This window comes from Asparagus officinalis, chromosome 9 (assembly GCF_001876935.1).
Source record: "Asparagus officinalis chromosome 9, Aspof.V1, whole genome shotgun sequence".
Lineage (NCBI taxonomy): Eukaryota > Viridiplantae > Streptophyta > Magnoliopsida > Asparagales > Asparagaceae > Asparagus > Asparagus officinalis.
In genome coordinates this window covers 15,314,918-15,325,277 of record NC_033802.1, presented here as the reverse complement: position 1 = coordinate 15,325,277, position 10,360 = coordinate 15,314,918, and positions in this window count along the sequence as shown.

Below are 10,360 nucleotides of genomic sequence, written 5' to 3'. Positions count from 1 at the left end.
CTATGTTAGTTCTAATTCGGTTCATGTTAGTTATAATTCATGTATTAGAACTACGCACGAACTGTGTTAGTTCTAACTCGGTTCATGTTAGTTCTAATTTGTGTATTAGAACTAAACATGAACTGTGTTAGCTCTAATTCGGTTCATGTTAGTTCTAATTCATGTATTAGAACTAAACAAGAACTGTGTTAGTTCTAACTCGGTTCATGTTAGTTCTAATTTGTGTATTAGAACTAAACACGAACTGTGTTAGTTCTAACTCAACTCATGTTAGTTCTAACTCAGTTTATGTTAATTCTAACTCTATTCGTGTTAATGTTAACCCAAATATAATTTTTATTCATGTCGAGTCTTGCAAGCTGTTATATATACGCGAGGAAGCTACTAACCTCGTCTCAGCAACTCAAAATCCACTGGGAAAGAGATCAGTCATATATACTTCGGTGCAGATCGAGAAATACTAGCTGTTGATCCCCAGGCATGTCCCTCTCTGGCCTCTTATTTTGTATGCATGACATGCTAATTAGTGAGCAATTGTAGGTAGTTAATTATGTTAATTAGGAGTGACGTCGACATGAATAATTTGCCAACAGTAGTGTAGGTATTGTCTTAATTAAATTCAGTTGGGTAATATGCTTGCTAGTTGTTAGCTAGTGCTAGAGAAGGAATGGGAGGAGCTCTTGCAGATGGAGATAGAGGATTAACGCCTGGTGTTAGAGGCCATGGTGGCCAGTTCGGAGGTGGTGGTGGGCGGTCAGGAGTCGGTGGAGGCAGTGGCGGCTGGTGGTGTGTGGCGGCCAGTCGCCGGGAGGGGGTGGTGGCTGGACAGGAGGGGTGGGTAGTGGTGGTTTGCCCGGAGAGGTGGTAGAGGTGGTGATGTAGGCAGCGGTGGCTGGTCGGGACGAATAATTTGAATGGACTAATTCATGTATTTTTTATGTATTAGAACTAATTTTCATATATTAGAACTAATTCATGTATTATTTTAAAGGACAAATAATTTGTGTTAGTTCTAATTTAGTTCGTAATAGTTCTAATTCATGTATTAGAACTAAACACGAACTGTGTTAGTTCTAACTCAATGCATGTTAGTTCTAACTCAGTTTGTATTAATTAGAACTAACAGGAATTGAGTTAGAATTAACACGAACTGAGTTAGAACTAACATGAGCTGAGTTAGAACGAACACAGTTCATGTTTAGTTCTAATATACAAATTAGAACTAACATGAACCGAGTTAGAACTAACACAGTTTGTGTTTAGTTCTAATACATGAATTGGAACTAACATGAACCGAGTTAGAACTAACACAGTTCGTGTTTAGTTCTAATACACAAATTAGAACTAACAGGAACCGAGTTAGAACTAACACAGTTCGTGTTTAGTTCTAATATATGTATTAGAACTAACATGAACCGAGTTAGAACTAATACAGTTCGTGTTTAGTTCTAATACATGAATTAGAACTATTACGAACCGAGTTAGAACTAACACAAATTATTTGTCCTTTAAAATAATACATGAATTAGTTCTAATACATGAAAATTAGTTCTAATATATACATAAAATAATACATTAGTTCTAATACATAGACTGAAGTATTTCTGAGTTTACTTAACCATTGTTTTCATCATTGTGATTTTGCACGGTGGCGGACGAGTCAAACTGGAACTGGGATAATTTGTGGGATAAAATTTTAAGGTGTTAGTCACATAAAACTAGGAAATGAGATATTTTTTTATAGTGTTAGTCAAGTAGAACTTTTGTAGAACTAGAACTGTATTATTTTTTTGGTGCGTTAGTCAAGTAGAATTCTACTAGAATTAGAATTGGGATAATTGGTCATAATTATCCCACAAATTATACTACCTATATATTTAACCATAAGTTCTCCCCTCTCAAATTATCCCACACATTGGAAAGAATACAATTGGGAAAAAAAGTGAAACCCCACCTCCCTCCCTCTTTGTTAGTTTCTCTGCCTAGAAAATTTCTCTACCATGAAGTCAATCATCCGTTCATTTTTCTGTCTTTACTTTGTTTTTGTGATGATTAGATCTTTTATTATTATCTTCAAAATGTATTACTTTATTGATAGTTTTTTGACGTTAAATTATTTTATTATTATTTATTTGATCTAAGTTTTCTCTCCTCAACAGTGGTTTAGGTTAAGAAAAAAATGTTGGTGGGTTAGTGCTAAAGATATGCAGGCTATTTATGTTTTTTTATAAGTTAGAAAGCAATTTTGCGATCACATTGATGATTAGATGTTGAATGGTTAATGGTGATATCTATTATTATTAAATCGGCTCAGTAAATTGATTGGGATATTTATAGTTCATCTGTCGATCATCTGTTTAGCGGCCATGGATGATTCCTGTGTACATTTCATTTATTTGTTGATTTGGTTTTAGCGATCATGATGAGATTGGTCCAAAGGGTTAATGGCTGGAAAATGCTTATTTTTTTTTCTTTATGATGTTATGAGATTTGAACTTTGACATTTATGATCCTCCACTAGAAGCTCCACGAAATGTTGCTGATGCAGACGATGACTCCGATAAAAAAGACGAGATACAGACTCAACGAGCAGCTATAGGAGCTTGGAGAAATTCTATGGTAGATGCCATGTGGGATGATAAAAGTCATGTGGGATGATGGAAGTCGAGTCACTTTAGGGATTTAGATTTTTATTTATTTGTAAATTATTTTATTATTTGAGATGAACAGTGATGCTTTATTGCATTATATTTTATAGTTATTACTAGAATTTTCTTATCAATATTATATTATTTTTAATATACAATTATTAACAATAGTAATTTATATCCACCATTACCCCCACCAAATTATCCTACCAAATTATGCAACTTCATAATATTATCCATCATTATCCCACCAAATTATCCTACCAAATTATCCCACTTTAAGAATTACCCATCATTGTTCCACTAAATTATCTCAGTGTCAAAATATTATCCCACTTTACCAATTATTCCAGTTCTACTTAAAAAGTTCTAGGTGACTAACCCCCCGTAGATTCTTTTGTTTTTTCTTGAATAATAGAAAGAAAATTTCAAAATCTTGCTCGTGTATGTCAAAAACTTATTAACATCAAGAATACGAGTTTTTCAAGTGACAACATGATTTTTTTTAAAAAATTGGCCAGTTCGGACCGTATTATTGTTAAAGTTAAAATCAGTGAGCATTAGGGTGAATCTTTAACTTTAAGGTGGGTAAAATTATATTAAAAAAATTGAACAAATAAATAACAAAGGAAAATTATTTCCACCTCCCTCATATTTGAAAGTAACACTTTCTTCCCCAAAGATAAAAGTATAATGTATTTCTCCCCTCAAAACTTTAAAATCCTATATATTCGAACCCATTGGCTCCATCACTCTTTTTAATTACCCCTCAAATACCATATCACACTTCTTTACAGTTTTCAGCCACAAAACATAAGGGCATGTTTGACAAGCAGAAAGTGAATAAAAAATAAAGAAGTGTGATATTTTTATATTAGTTATAAAAAAAAAAAGAGAGAAAGTACTTCCTCAAAAAAGTACTTTCTTATCACTTCCATTTGCAAAATCTTGTTTAAATGATAGAAAGTAAACAATAGAGAAAATAGAGATGCCAAATGATGTAAGATCTACTCTTTCTTGGTTTTGTTTGGTTATCATAGAAAGTAATAGTAAAAAGTAGACAAATAAAATTAAAATGATATATGAAAAATCTAAAAATATATTTTCTCTCCTCTTTCTTCATTTTCCATCCACTTTCTCTAATTTTTGGAGAAAGTGAAATGGTGTGAAATGCTAATGTGGCACCCTTTATTTTTCTAATTTCATAACACTTTTCAAATGCCAAACGAGAAAAAAATTGAAAAGCGAAGCCACTTTACAATTTTGGGTCCACTTTCTATTTACTTTTCGATTGCCAAACACGACCTAAAAGCAAGTGCTGAGCAAAGTCGTGTTTTTCTAGCAAAATTTCCTCCTACTGCGATTACACTACAACTTTGATTTACGCTCTCAGTGAACCATGTGAAGATGGTAGAGATTCATTGAGATTTCTCGTATTGTTCTTTGATTTGAGATTTTAAGTTCACAGCGAAGATGAGGAGGCTTGAGTAGGGAAGCAGAGAGGACATCAGAACACTTGATCACTTATGAGTATTTTATAGCGTGAAACTTTATTTAATGGGATATTTCGTGGAGTGTTGAGTAAATTAAAGAGCAAGAGAAGAAAAATGCATCCTTATGAGTGATAGTGGGTAGGATTAAAATTTCTTGTCAAGAACTAAAGTAATATAGTCACATACATCGTTTGTTAGGTTAATATTTAACATACGCCCATGATCATGTTTGAAAAAATATGGAATAAGGAGTGCAAAAATGAGGAAAATGAAAGTTCAAAAGAAGTGGTCTTTTGGAGAGGTTGAAGATGATGATGTGGAAGAGGTTATTTTTGAAAAAATGAGAAGTATTTATGGAGATAAGGGGCGAAGATAGAGAATTTCAAAGTTTAAGGTGGTATAAACATTGAAAAATTTTCTTGCATGGTTTTCTAATCTCAAAGGGGTGGAGGCAATTTTCCCAATAACTAAAGACGAACGCTAGCTTGTGCTAATTGCTAAAAGAAATGGTAAACTTTTAAATCCCCATAAACTTTTCAGTGTTTTGTAGTAAACCCATATAAACTTTTAAAATTGCACTATAACCTAGTAACTTTTGCAGAAAACCCTCATAAACTTTTAGGTAAATTACACAATACTCCATGAACATTCAAAATGCCTTTTTACATTGTTTTTTGGTTGTTTTTTAGTTCTAATTTATGGGAGTTATCTACATAGCTCAGAAAGTTCATGAGGGATTTCCGCAATTCTAAAAAGGTCATGGAGGTTTAGTGTGATTTTAAAAGTTCATGTGGATTTCTGCAATTCTAAAAAGTTCATGAAGGTTTAGTGTAACTTTGAAAGTTCACGAGGATTTACTGCAAATACACTCAAAGTTCATAGGGGTGTAGTGTAATTTACCCCAAAAGTAAAGTTGGAGGATTAGAAATTTGCTATAAGGACCCAAAATATGGAATCAAAAGGGGGACAAGTGAGGTGTCCTCTTCCTACTGCATAATGGGCTGTTCATCATTTTTAATGATGACCAGCCCATTATACAAGGGTGTTTGGTTCAATTTCTACAAATTATAGGAAATATTTTTCATTCAAAATATGATTTTCTTGTATTTCTTAAAAAAGTTATAGGAAAAGTTTTGAGAAGTCAAAAGTATTAATTTTCTTATTTTTTGTACTTTGCTTGTTTGGTTCAAAACAAGAAAATGACCCATAACTTTATAGAAAATAGCAAGATTTTCTATTATTTGTAGAAATTGAACCAAACACCCCTTAAATTTATAGAAAAGTGCTAACTTTATAGAAAAATGTTAATGTGGTGTCAGATTTCTGGGTGATTTCCGCCCATTTTGAGAGGAAATTAATTTCTATAAATTTTAGTACTTTTCTGTACTTTACAGAAAACATTTCTGTAAATTTTTTTTAAACCAAGCACAGTTTATGGAAATCTACAGAAAATTTTTAATTACAGAATTACCATTGTTAGACATTTTGAGAAAACTTTTCTATAAAATTGTGCAACCAAACACCCCCTAAGAGGGGATATCTCACCTAATAGCTAGCTCAATATGTAATAAGAGGGACATCTCACGTGTCCCCCGTGTTGGTGCCATATTCTGGGTGCTCCTAAAATTTTGGGAGGATTAATGTTTATATTAAAAAAAGGGAAAATTGCTTGGGGGAACCTAATTAAATTGGGCCATGCATCCCAACCCTAAGCCCAAAGACCATAACTAAAAAGCCCTAAACTTGAGAGATATGTGCAACCAACCCCCAAACCCACTGCCCAAGAAAATCTCTTCCCAATTTACCCTTCTTCTTCCCAATTTAAAAGCTGCTCAAGCCAATGTTAACTCTCCTCCGCCTCCAGCGCCTCCACCGCCGCCATTTCTCAACCTCTCCCTCCCAGATCCTCTCCCCCTCCGACCCCTCTGCCGTCCTCACCTCCAAGCAAAAATCCCTTACCGCCTTCGCCCTCCTCATACAAATCCCCCGCGATCCCTCCCCCTCCTCAATTAAACGTCGAGCATGGATGAAGATGAAGAGCTACGCGAGAAACCATGGCGCCGACACCGTCGTCCACCACGCCGGCCAGGCCGTCGCCGGCGGCGCCAACATTTTTCAAGATCGCATGGTATTTTTGCCCTAATTTGCAATTTAATGCCCCAAAATTTGACCATTAAGTGAGAAAAGAGAAATTTGAAACTGCCCTCTGGATGTTGAAATGCATCAAGAGATGGGAGAGAGATTTGGGCTCTTGTTAATGGATTCAAGAGTTGAATGTCTCGGCCTTGGATATCAACAGTACACAACCAACCATGATTAGATCTAATAAGCACTTATTTCTTATTTCTGGCACAAGTAACTCGCCGTAATTGATGTCTTCCCACTAGTTATCATGACATTGCATTAGCAATGGTATGGGAGGGGGTTTATTGGGAAGGATACAGTGGCATAATGGTACTTTTGGTGGAAGCAAGTGAAGGCTATCAATGACAAGGGAAAATTGCTTGGGGGAACCTAATTAAATCAAGATCGCATGGTATTTTTGCCCTAATTTGCACTTTAATGCCCTAAAATTTGACCATTAAGTGAGAAAAGAGAAAATTTTGGGGGGCATTGAAGTGCAATAAGCTGAAAAAGATAAAATTTTCGCAAAAAGAACTGTAATTTTATTTTTTTTGAATGGTTTGTAGGGAATGAAGAACTATAGGAGCTTTAAGCAGACAGTGAGAAGGCTGGAAGAAGCTGCGATGACTTGTAGAGGGCATGAGAGAGTTCAGCTGCTGAGGAGATGGCTGATTGCTTTGAAAGGAATTGAGAAGGCTTTTGATGAGAAGAGTCCAGAGCAGGCTCAGTCTTCTGATGAGCCCAACTCCCCTAATTCTACTAATTCATCGAAATTATATAGTGTTGATGATAGCAGGACAGAGGATTTGTACTGCAGATTGCTATGTTGTTAGATTAATTTGTTGGTTCTTTGAAGAAAATTAGGTTGTAGGTTTGGAGAGTTATACTCTATTTGATGGGTTGAAATCATTTGTGGGATGATTTTGATATAATAACAGCTCAATTCTGTGTGACTTTTGGTGCCCATATGTGATATTTTAGTATGATGTGTGACTTATGCTGCATTTAGTCACATTTTGGTATTTTGTGTGACTTTTGTGGTTGTTACGTGACATTTTAGTATTCTGTGTGACTCTTGGGGCCCATATGTGACATTTCAGTATTCTGTGTGACTTTTGGGGCTGTTATGTGATATTTTTACATTTTCTGTATTATATTCTTGTTACTAGTTACATATCCTGCTATTAAGTGTTATGTTATATTTCTACAGGTATGATTATGGCATACATGCGTATTTTTTCATCAAGACGATCCTCGAGGAAAGGGAGATAATGAACGTTGAAGCCTTGCACATGGAGTCGCATATGTTACGAGTAGGACTTGCTGCTCAACTCATATGTGAAGGGCGTGAATGGAAAAAAAACTACGATTGAAATTAGACAGTGATGATCCAGAATATTTTTTGTACTTTGGGGGTAGTGATGTATCTATGATTGAGTGGAAGTATTAGACTCTACATGTAACTATAACATTTGTTTAAACGCTATGATGTAAAGGATAACTAGTTTACTAGTTGTGTGTGACATTTGTTGGATTGTTGTGTGAGCTATATGTGAAGATATGTGACCATTAGTATGATGTGTAACGTTTGGGGCTTTTATGTGACGTTTTAGTATGGTGTGTGACTTTTGCTTCTTGTATGTGACATTTTGGTGTTCTGTGTGACTTTTGAGGCTGTTATGTGATGTTTTAGTATGTTGTGTGACTTTTGCTCCTTGTATGTGACATTTTGGTGTTCTGTGTGACTTTTAAGGCTGTTATGTGATGTTTTAGTATGCTGTGTGACTTTTGCTCATTGTATGTGACATTTTGGTGTTCTCTGTGACTTTTGAGGCTGTTATGTGATGTTTTAGTATGCTGTGTGACTTTTGTTCCTTGTATGTAACATTTTGGTGCTCTGTGTGACTTTTGAGGCTGTTATGTGATGTTTTAGTATGTTATGTGACTTTTGCTCCTTGTATGTGACATTTTGGTTTTCTGTGTGACTTTTGAGGCTGTTATGTGATGTTTTAGTATGATTAACGTTTCCTAGCAGAATTCAAACTCTTTTGTGACTTTTGTCTGTTACATGTTACATTTTCCCTTTTGTTGTGATATTTGCTACTTAAATGTGACATATTACATGTTCGTGTGAATTGTTAGTATTAACAGTGATACCTGTCAGAACTTTACTTTTAGATTCCATTTAATATGCTAAAGAAAAAAGATCACCAAGAAATTACAAATGCACATTTTATCATTTACAAACAGCTAGTAAACATCCAACATCCAACAAATGAAATAGTTATGTGTTTGTCTAATACTTCCACTCAATCAATGGTACATACCAAAATGTCACATAATCAGAGCAAAAGTCACACATCATACTAAAACATGACATAACAGCCTCAAAAGTCACACAGAACACCAAAATGTTACATACAAGGAGCAAAAGTCACACAACATACTAAAACATCACATAACAGCCTCAAAAGTCACACAGAACACCAAAATGTCACATACAATGAGAAAAAATCACACAGCATACTAAAACATCACATAACAGCCTCAAAAGTCACATAGAACACCAAAATGTCACATACAAGTATCAAAAGTCACACAGCATACTAAAACATCACATAGCAGCCTCAAAAGTTACACATCATACTAATGGTCATATATCTTCACATATAGCTCACACAACAATCCAACAAATATCATACACAACTAGTAAACTAGTTATCCTTTACATCATAGCGTTTAAACAAATGTTACAGTTACATGTAGAGTCTAATACTTCCACTCAATCATAGGTACATCACTACCCCCAAAGTACAAAAAATATTCTGGATCATCACTGTCTAATTTCAATCGTAGTTTTTTTCCATTCACGCCCTTCACATATGAGTTGAGCAGCAAGTCCTACTCGTAGCATATGCGACTCCATGTGCAAGGCTTCAACGTTCATTATCTCCCTTCCCTCGAGGATCGTCTTGATGAAAAAATACGCATGTATGCCATAATCATACCTGTAGAAATATAACATAACACTTAATAGCAGGATATGTAACTAATAACAAGAATATAACACAGAAAATGTAAAAATATCACATAACAGCCCCAAAAGTCACATAGAATACTGAAATGTCACATATGGGCCCCAAGAGTCACACAGAATACTAAAATGTCACGTAACAACCACAAAAGTCACACAAAATACCAAAATGTGACTAAATGCAGCATAAGTCACACATCATACTAAAATATCACATATGGGCACCAAAAGTCACACAGAATTGAGCTGTTATTATATCAAAATCATCCCACAAATGATTTCAACCCATCAAATAGAGTATAACTCTCCAAACCTACAACCTAATTTTCTTCAAAGAACCAACAAATTAATCTAACAACATAGCAATCTGCAGTACAAATCCTCTGTCCTGCTATCATCAACACTATATAATTTCGATGAATTAGTAGAATTAGGGGAGTTGGGCTCATCAGAAGACTGAGCCTGCTCTGGACTCTTCTCATCAGAAGCCTTCTCAATTCCTTTCAAAGCAACCAGCCATCTCCTCAGCAGCTGAACTCTCTCATGCCCTCTACAAGTCATCGCAGCTTCTTCCAGCCTTCTCACTGTCTGCTTAAAGCTCCTATAGTTCTTCATTCCCTACAAACCATTCAAAAAAATAAAATTACAGTTCTTTTTGCGAAAATTTTATCTTTTTCAGCTTATTGCACTTCAATGCCCCCCAAAATTTTCTCTTTTCTCACTTAATGGTCAAATTTTGGGGCATTAAAGTGCAAATTAGGGCAAAAATACCATGCGATCTTGATTTAATTAGGTTCCCCCCAAGCAATTTTCCCTTGTCATTGATAGCCTTCACTTGCTTCCACCAAAATTACCATTATGCCACTGTATCCTTCCCAATAAACCCCCTCCCATACCATTGCTAATGCAATGTCATGATAACTAGTGGGAAGACATCAATTACGGTGAGTTACTTGGCGAGTTACTTGTGCCAGAAATAAGAAACAAGTGCTTATTGGATCTAATCATGTTTGGTTGTGTACTGTTGATATCCAAGGCCGAGACATTCAACTCTTGAATCC